Source organism: Manis javanica, chromosome 10 (assembly GCF_040802235.1).
Source record: "Manis javanica isolate MJ-LG chromosome 10, MJ_LKY, whole genome shotgun sequence".
Classification (NCBI taxonomy): Eukaryota; Metazoa; Chordata; class Mammalia; order Pholidota; family Manidae; genus Manis; species Manis javanica.
Genome location: NC_133165.1, coordinates 98221879 through 98231753, shown reverse-complemented (window position 1 = coordinate 98231753; position 9875 = coordinate 98221879). Strand labels below are relative to the sequence as shown.

Below are 9875 nucleotides of genomic sequence, written 5' to 3'. Positions count from 1 at the left end.
TCAGGTAACGTTGTAACCAGGACAGGAGACAGACCTCAGAAATGTAAATAAACCTATGTAACAAAGAATGCTGAAGTCTGAGTCAACAGTCACCTAAATAACCCTATTTTTAAGAAAAAACTTCAAAGGAATTATGAATCACCTGTGTACATCATGCCTTATACTGACTCCTACCTGAAGCCATATAAAACCCCAGACCCTAAACGCTTAGGCATGCCTCCTCAGTGAGGTTGCCCGCGCGCTCCTTTCTTTGAGTGTGTCACTCTCTCTGTTCTACTCCAGATAAATAGGGAGGGGCTGCTGAGTGTTCTGATTTGGGCTTGCAAGTTCCCGTTGCCTCGGTGACCCGGACAGGACTGCAGCTGAACAATCTTGCTCTTCAGTAGCCTGCCGGAAAATCTCCTTTCTTTGCTTTGGGAAGTTCTAGAACATAATCTCACTCCATCCAGTGCTCTGCAGCTCCCCCAAATCCTAGGGTGATAGGGGCTCAGTTCCTACGCCATGCAGATTCAAGTGGACACCAGACACCACATGACCCTGGCTTTAGGAGTTGGCAAGGGATTTGCCCAATACTGAGCAGGAGTTCAATGAGCTCCCCTTTCTTGCCTCTGTCTACCTTGACTCTGGCCCACTCCTCCCTTGGAGTGCATTCAAATGAACTTCATTCTGCTTTGCAGCTGTGTCTCTGCCCTTCAATTCTTTGTTGTGGGACAAGAACCTAAGAGAATAAATGCAACCTCTAACAGCATCACCTACTTGAAGATAATACTCTATCTAAATTTGAGGTAAGCAGTGTACAATGCTGGCGTTATAGAGCCACCTGAAGATGGTGCACAGGAACTCTGCTTTTGTTCCTTTGCACTAGGAATTTTCTAGGTCATTTAATCCTCAAAGGCAATAACTCAAACTACTTTTTCACCACAAGCCCCCTCATCCCACCAAAATCACCTGTTGAGTCTGAGAAAATTGTTTTAAATACAGTACTATACACCACAGGCCAATATTAAAGGTAATATAATTCACAAAGAACTTAATTCTAGATGCCTGAAATGAATATTCTCTGAGCAAAAACAATCATTTTCATTCCCTTTATCTCTCCTTTTCTTATCCCTGGACACTATAAGCAGGAGGGTACATGCAAATTCTACATTTCTCAGGGAACATTGTTGATGTCATAAGCTATTAATGAGATTGCTTCTCTACATCATCCACAAAGTCATGAGTTTATCCAGTTCAGACATAGAATTGTCCTAGATGCACCCAGTATCTAGGTAGATTCCCAGTGCCGTTATTTTTAGTGAAGATAATTTTTGCTGTTAAGTGCTGTAGAGCTCCAAAGTAGAGATTATTTCTTCTCATACTCTTGCATATCTTAAGGCCAAGATGTTGAGCTGCAGAGTTTAGACAGCTTTTTTCCTGATTGCTACTTCCAAACTATTTCTCTGCTTTCCTGCTTCAGAAACCTTTGAAGTTCATGTCATATACTAAATCATCCTCTACCATCTTTACTACTACTATCATTTATCAACCTCCTGGCCACTCTCTTTCAGAGGTTATAGACTGCCAATCCTTGCTATAGGTTTCCTCACCCTTTTTTTGTCTGCATTCTGTGTGAATTTAATATTCTTATAGATGACCTATGCAACACCAGCACTTGGCCTCTTAGATCTTTGACCTTCGTCTTCTCTGGAACTTGTTCCTCTATTCCATCTCATCCAGTCACTCCAGTGGTACGACTGAACCTTGTCATCAATAACTGTTTTGCTTTCTAAATCTCAATTTCAAGCATCCCAATTGTTAATCACTAGCCTTTTTCCTTCAGCTCATTTCACTCTCACTGACCTGAGACCTCCAATCCCTTTACTTTAACACTTAAAAAAAACCCCTATTATTCTGTTTCTGATGTCATATAATTATTTCCAACTCACCCCACTTACATTCCCAGATTTGATCCCCTTAAAAGCTCTTTTGCAAGCATTTTCCTCACTCTTACCCCAGTGTCTCTTTAAGAACCTCAGCCTTGCTTGGATGGAACCAAGCTTTGTCACAGCTTGCACCCAAGCAGCAAAGATTGGTGGAAAAAGAAATCATACAACAGGAGCACTAAATATTGGCTGACAAAGCTATTCATTCTCTGGATGAACTGTTCTATCATAATATACCTTCACTTCTCTCAAAGCTTTAATATCCCTTTCTCCCACTTCTCCCCATTTTCAGCTGGTGACCTTGTGCCATATTTGAGAAAATAAAAACCATCTGTAGGGAATACCTCAATTTCAGACAGTCAAATCTGAACCCATTTTCTCTTGCATCTTGTTTTAATGGAAGGAGTATCCTATAAGAGTGTACTTCACCATTTGTACTCTGGTGTAATCCTTTTCAAGTTCTTGGCTCTTTTGTGAAACTTCTGAATTAAAAAAAAAAGACTTGGTATTTTATTTTGTGTTAAATCCATCCAATATAAAAAAATTTTCAGTTATCTTTTCTGTTGAAACAAGTTTTAAAAAAAATATTTGAATTGTTATATTTATACCTAAAACCTCGGGAAACAATTGAAAGATATTTCTATGTGAAGTCATAGCTTAAAATAAAATTGATGCAATTACTCTGTCAGAAAACTCTTCCAAAAATTTTTTTTAATCACTTGGATAACTGCCTCCATTTTCCTTTTGAAGTTTTTAATGATATTAACATACAGCTGATTGTTTTGTTTTTCGTTATCCTGTTTTGCCTAGGACATAGTTGTGAATTTAAGGGTGTCACCTCAAACAGAGCAGATGACAAAATACTATAGTCATTAAAAATCAAGTTCTTGACATTTAAGAATCTGAGAGAATGTGCACAGTACAGCATTAAGTATAAGACAAATAGAGAACATAGAGGACCATATTGGAGTAAGATCTCAGTTCTGTAAAGAAGTGTGTTACTGAATATGTATATTCAAAAATATATACAAAGAAAAAAGATTAAATGAATATAGACCAAAATATTTATAGTTTTTCCCCTAGGTGTTGGTACACAGATGATTTTTTTTCTTCCTTATGGTTTTCTGTATTTCTCAAGATTTCTACAAAGATTTTATAACCATAACTTTTCTTTTTGAATTAGGATGAGAAATAGGGGAATCATTTGGTTTATCAGAATTCAAAAGTGTGTCTTTTAGTTTTGCACTTCCAGAGGCTCCATCTAACCAGTTCATCCAGGGTACAGCAGTCTTAGAAACTGATAAAAATCATCTCAAAGAGAAACCTAGCTTATTTAAACATTTGAACTAAATGCTCAGAGCATTCTTTACTAGTGGATAAGTCCACTTGAAGAATAAATGACCAACTGGAAAATTTTCAGTGAACTAGAACAAAATCACAGAGCTACTAAGTGTCAGAATTTGGGAATTCACATATGGATCTGTCTATTCCAGAGTCCCTTTCCTCACATCATTCCAAATAATGATTGTAGAAGTTTAAGTAAAAATGAAGTGTTATTTTTAGGTCATTTCAATGTTAAAGGAAGTCAGAAAATGGGCCATTCTAAGAAAGTACAGATGTCCAACCTTGGGAAAGGAGATGGACCTTGTGAAGTGACAGTTTTAGAACTATACCAGTATAAATAATGACATGTATATATATTGCTTTACAACATTTTTATTTATTTTATCTTATTTGATTCTCTTAACCTTGTGAGGTGAGGAAGACCTCCAGTTTGGCCTTGCTTTATAGGCCAGTGGTTCTCAAACTAGCTTGCATCAGTCACCCAGAAGGTGTGGGTAGAACCCTAGTTGTTAAGCCCCACCCCCAGAGTTTCTGAGTCTGTAGGTGCAGGGTGTGGCCTGAAAATTTGCATTTCTAACTTATTCCCAGAATGCTGTTCCTGGAACAATAGCTCTAGCCCTCCCTTTTTAGTTTATTAACATTCTTATAAAGACAGAGCTGACCTTGTCACAGTGATGAATATCTCTGCATTGCCCTCAGAATAAAATCTAAATTACAATGGCACACAATGTGCCAAGTGATCTGGCTGGCTCTTGTTGATCTCTACAGCTTTCTCTCTCTCTCTCTAGCCATACTGGAGAACTAGTAATCATCTGAAGAAGCTGTATTAGTTTGGGAGGGCTGCCATAACAAAATGATTAACAAGGTCGTACAACCCACTCTTTTTTACTCACTAGAGTATGATCTTATACAATGAGAGAACATGCTTGGTGAGCTAAGATAAAGTATTGTTACTGATATATGCCATATGTGCAAAGGTTGCTGGGGGAACAAAAAAAAAACGTTAACTTGTTATAAGCTTTATTGCATCCCCCCAAAACTCATATTGTAGCCCTAACCCCTAGTACCTCAAAATATGATGGTATTTGGAGATGAGAGCATTGAAGAGGTGACTGAGTTAAAATGAGGCCATTAGAGTGAGCCCTAAGCCAATTCAACTGGTGTCTTATAAAGGAAACTTAGACACCAAGGATGCATGCATACAGAGGAAAGGCCATGTGAGGATACAGCAAGAAGGTGGCCATCTATAACCTAGGACAGGTCTCAGTAGAAACCAACCCTTCTCTCACCTTGGTCTTGGAATAGTACCCTGAACTGTGAAAAACAAGTTTCTGTTGTTTTAAGCTACCCAGTCTGTGGTATTTTGCTATGTTGGCCCTAGTAAACTAATATAAACTTCTTTCATAGTTGAAGAAATCAGATCCCAGGGATATTAAGTGACAGTGCTTGACTCATAGAAGGCATTCACATGTCCACGGGATGAATAAATGCCTTAAAGTCACATAGAGAAATTTTCATCATTTAAAAAAATCCTCCTTTATGAGGCCTTCTTGAACAGTATACTGAAGGACAGTTAGAGTCCCTTTTTTAGCACCTCCACACCCACCTCGTTCATACTATTTTCATGGCACTTATCCCAATGTTACTGTATTTGATTACTTAACATATCTGTCTCCTGCTGCTCATAAAAACCCATTTTTACTCACTGTATCCTTTCTTCAGTGCTTAGCACAGTATCAGGCTTATCGTAGGTGGTGGTCTATAAAGATGTTGAAATGGATGATCTCATCTCAACTGAACTATCAGAAGAGGCAAGAACACTAAGTGAAAATGTCCAGCTATACTGCTGTATTAGGTTGAATCATATGAAATTAGCCTTTGATATTTTCAAAACAATGAACAGAAAAACTCTGGGACTTTTATGGAACATAACTAATAAAGACACAAAAATATTGAATTCTTATAGTCTTGTTATTCATTTTTTTGTACACTATTTGACACACTGCCTGTAAGGCACTATTAAGTACTGAGTCCTGGAACTTACAAAGGAGAATGAGTAAGATATGTTCTTGGCTATTAAAAAGATTAATTGATAAAGAGACCTGAGTCCACTTGCATGAATTGGTGAAAATATAAAGGTTGCATTAGTATATCATTTGAGTCCACCGGCTTTTGCCACGTTCATTCGACAGTTTGTTTCCAGCTTTATTATAAAGCTTTTAGTAAAGTGGGGAATCTGGATTCACTCTCTCGGTTTGGAATCTTGGCTGACCCTAGGCAAGTCAGTATTCCTCTGTGTGCCACAGTTTCACCTGTAAAATTGTATAGTAATTACACGTTATAAGATTTATGGTGCCTGGCACATGGGCTAAAATGTAAACTATTATAATAGTCGAAGTTAGAAATTGTAGTCGACTTCACTCATTTTCAAAAGGCAAACGGATTTAAACCGGTTTTGGAAAAATCAGGTTGTACAGTATATTGTACACTTCCTGTTCAGGGCCACCGTGGGCTGATAGGCTCACTAGCGCTCAACGGTTAACAGTTCACATTTGTACACAGTATGCACGTTAAATGGCAGAAAACTCACCTTACAAGGCCAAACAGTACCAAAAAAAAACAGCTTTACAATAAGCTTTGTCTTTTTGCAGACTAAGGATTAGTAAGATAACATTTTAAAGAGTAAGACTTGATTCTCAAATTAAAGGCATTTTCAAAGAAAATGGCGGGAATACACGTAGATTTAGAGAAGCCTCATTTAAAAAAGTGAAAGCCATGACCCCGACGTGATTCGAACACGCAGCCTTCTGATCTGGAGTCAGACGCGCTACCGTTGCGCCACGAGGTCCTGCTGGGCTGTCGCTCGCGCAGTTTCTTAGGACTCGGGTAATATGGCGTCTCTTCCGGACGCCCCCGCCAACCCCCGGCCTTTTGTTTTCATTTTGTCCTCGCCGCTCCACTCAGTACAGGTTGGAGCTGGAGACTCATCCCTCTCGGCCTGATTTTTCCGACAGCTAGCCCTCTACCTAAGTCAGGACGGAACCAGCGAAGGCGGGAGAGAGGTTTCTCGCTTAGTCGGGTCCCGGGACCAGCGGAAATTGATCCTTCCTCTTCAGCCTGCGATTTCCGTTCTTTCCCGCCCGGCTGGGAGCAGAGACTCCGCCCTCTCTCTTTCCTCCCCCAAGGAGCTCTGCGCGCCGAGGTCGTGACCTCCAATTGGAATTTGGCGGGGCGCCAGTGCGCGTGCGCAGGCCTTTGCCAGATGGCGGCTGTAAGCAGTCCTGCAAAGCTCGCTGAACGCATGCCTCCTCCCCACCTTTCCTCCTCCGCCTTCTGTCAACAATATAAAGCGTTTACTCTCAGGGTAGGCTCTTATTTCACAGTGACCATTAGGCTTAAAAGTTGCCATTTTGAAAAGATACACTTAACATAAGATATCAGCGTATTGTATTTCGTCAGTAGAGCCAAGGAATTGAATTACATGAAAATAGTATAGTGGTGGGTTAGTAAAAGGTTACAACCTCCCCGTCGGGGAATTGAACCCCGGTCTCCCGCGTGACAGGCGGGGATACTAACCACTATACTAACGAGGAGCTGTTGAGTAAGGTTTTCCAAATATTTCTTCAAGGAGTGAAATACTCCTTTTGCCATTATCTCCTTACTGCCTGTCAGCCGGAAGTGTGAAAAAACCCGGAGACTTGGGCCGCAGCTTTCCTCGTTTTCTCTCATCACCCAGAGCTTTTTTTGGTCGAAGACAAAATAAATGACTTTGAATAAATGAAACTAAATGTACTTCGAGTTTTAGAGACGGTGAATTGTTGAAAATAGTTTCCCAGGGCTCCTTACGCTTTCCAGATGATTTAGATTGCTGGCAGGACGTTTTCGTTTGTTTTAACAGTGACCAGGAGTATGTGAATTGAAGCAGAGCTTTACCTTCACAAATGTGTATTTTCATTCTGAAGTCGAAGTTCCAGGATATATGGTTGCCAGAGGTCACCAGAAGTCAGGGTTGTCCCACGGTCCCGTGTGTCTCCGAGCAGTTTGTAAGCTTTCGTGACACAGGAGGGCTCAAGCGTTTGATCAGCTGCGGCCAAATGAAATTTTATTACCTGATTTTTTTTCCTGTTTTGATCTCTCCTGAGGCGTCTACAATTTACTTTAAAATTACAAATATACACCTAAGTGACTAAATAATGATACATTAAAGTAATTAAAAACGAAGACGTTCAAGTGATTAAACAGGGTTAAGAAAGTGCACTAATACAGAATAATTTGTATCACCCTGAGCCTTTCCAAAAACAGTAGTATCAAGCCTGTTTCCAAAAGAACCAGGAGGGTCTCGAGTACGGACTTTTGACATTATCTCAAAATAAGCAAATTCCTAGCCACAAACTGACATGATTGACAGTTTACATTATAGAACTTTAACTTATGTGTCTTAAGGAATCTATTTCTTGTGTACAATGAATATATTGTTATAGGTCATAGGTTACATGGTATTTTCCATCTGATGAAAGGGATTATTTGTTTAATGCAATTTCTGAAGCCAAAAAATATGAAGGCATCTTTTTTTCATTCTTAAATACACCAAAAGCCTCAATAAAACTCAGTGTCCTGGGGCCGCCTTCTACTTCTGATCTTCCAGTAACTGTTATGAGGTCCAAAGGGTCCTTGTGATACGATGATGTCATTTTCCTGGTAAGATTGAAGGCACTTGCCCTCTCAGTTGGCAAAGCTGCCCAGCAGTGGAAATCCAGGTCTCCTGAACGGCCTGTTTCCACTGTTTCCACATTGTGGGAGAAGAGGTTTAATACTATCCCTTCAGAAGAGACACCATCCTCTCCACATAAGCCGTGGTAAAGCTACACCAGTGTCCAAATGTGTGTGGTTACTGCTCTTTTTTTTTCCCTCCCTAGGGAAACAAAGAAGCAGCCTGAGTCAGCAGAGATCTCAGCACCTGTTGTTCATCTTCCTAAAATGGAAAGGAAAAGAGAAAGTATTACCCTGAACATGGTAGGGAAGCTCAGAGATTCCTCACAGTCAGTATTGGGAGAAAGGAAAGGTTAAAACCTGACTGGCAGTACAGGGGACACAGAACTCTCTTTGGGGATAAATAGCATGATGGCAATTGATGGGTTGTTGAAAGTTTAAAATCTTGCCATACCTAAATAACTGTAGCTTATCACAGCTTGCAAAACCATTCCCATTCATTTTATCTTCTCAACAGCCCTGTGAGGTCAATATAGCAAGCGTTTTATTTCTATTTTATAGGTAGATAAAAAGAATCTTGTGTAGAGTCATACAGGTAGGAAGTGGTGAGAGGCCAGGAATCACCCAAGCCTCAACTGCAAATCGTGTACAATATTCACCCTGCTGCATAGTTACACACACATATATGAACAAGTATATATGTGTTAGGGGGAGAAAATCTTTATCACTACAATCAACATATGTGTCACAATTGTTCCTATGTTAATATTTACTAATGTCTAATTATGTAGCAGGCACTGTAGTTATTCCTTCAGTATTGAACCTACCATATGCCATACATTGTTTTAGATGCATGGGGAGGTTTTAATGGATAAATCTTGTTCTTACGGAGTTTGTATCCTAAAAGAAAGAAGATAGGCAATAAAATAATGAATAAAATAAATATATCAGGTGAGAAGAGGGAAATAGAAAAAAATAGCATGGTAAGGGGGTTTGGAGAGTGGCAAGTTAAATAGAATGGTCAAAGTAGGCCTCATTTTTGAGAAGGTAACATTTGAACAGCTTTGAAGGAAGTAAGGGATGAAGTTATATAGCTATCTGGGAGGCCTGTGGGGCCTTAGAGGTCACTGTAAAGACTGGCTTTTATTCTGAGGGGAAATGGGGAGCTACTACAGGATTTTTCACAGAAAAGTAACACAGTCTGATTTATGTTTTAAAGGATTTTTGTCTACTGGGTTGTGAGTAGAGTGGAAGGGGCCAAGAGCAGAAGCAGGGAGACCAAGCAAGTCCCTTGCGGTAATCCATATGGGAGATGAGAGTTCACGCGAAAGTGGGAGTGGTGGAGAATGTGAGAGATGCTGATGTATTTTGAAGGTAGAGCCAATAGAATTTCCTGATAGAGTGAATGTGAGACATGAGACTAAAAGAGGCATCAGAGCTGCTTCCAAAAATTTTGACCTGAGCAACTGTAGGGATAGAGTTGCCATCAACTGAAGTGGAGAAAAATACTGCACAACTTCAGAGGGCACTACCCATACTATATTGGTTTTAATACTATAATAATGTATATGTGTACAACATAGTGATTTGACAGTTATCTGCATTATCAAATGCTCACCCCAATTAGTGTAGTTACTTTTAACATAAAAATGTCTTATTATCGACTGTATTTTCCAACTAGATAAGATCATTTAAGAAGTGCACTTGGAAGCAATTGTTCCCAAATAAAACAGAATTAGATACTTATTTTAATTGGCATGCAGAAGCCTTTAATAGGTTCAAAAATTCCAAAATAGTTTCATTGAAAGATTTATTGCAAATGGCTAATGAAAGATAAAAAGCTACCTTAAAAACTATAAGATTGATGTCACTCCTACTGCTCTCTTCTATTCTTTG

General features: G+C 39.5%; 2 non-coding genes across 2 annotated transcripts; both read right to left on the bottom strand.

The window, feature by feature from the left end:
* Positions 1–6045: 6045 nt before the first annotated feature.
* On the bottom strand, positions 6046–6117 carry TRNAW-CCA (transfer RNA tryptophan (anticodon CCA)). The gene has a single exon. It is a non-coding gene; the product is annotated as a tRNA-Trp (tRNA).
* Positions 6118–6790: 673 nt separating this feature from the next.
* TRNAD-GUC (transfer RNA aspartic acid (anticodon GUC)) lies at positions 6791–6862 on the bottom strand. Its single transcript has one exon. It is a non-coding gene; the product is annotated as a tRNA-Asp (tRNA).
* Between the last annotated feature and the right edge of the window lie 3013 nt (positions 6863–9875).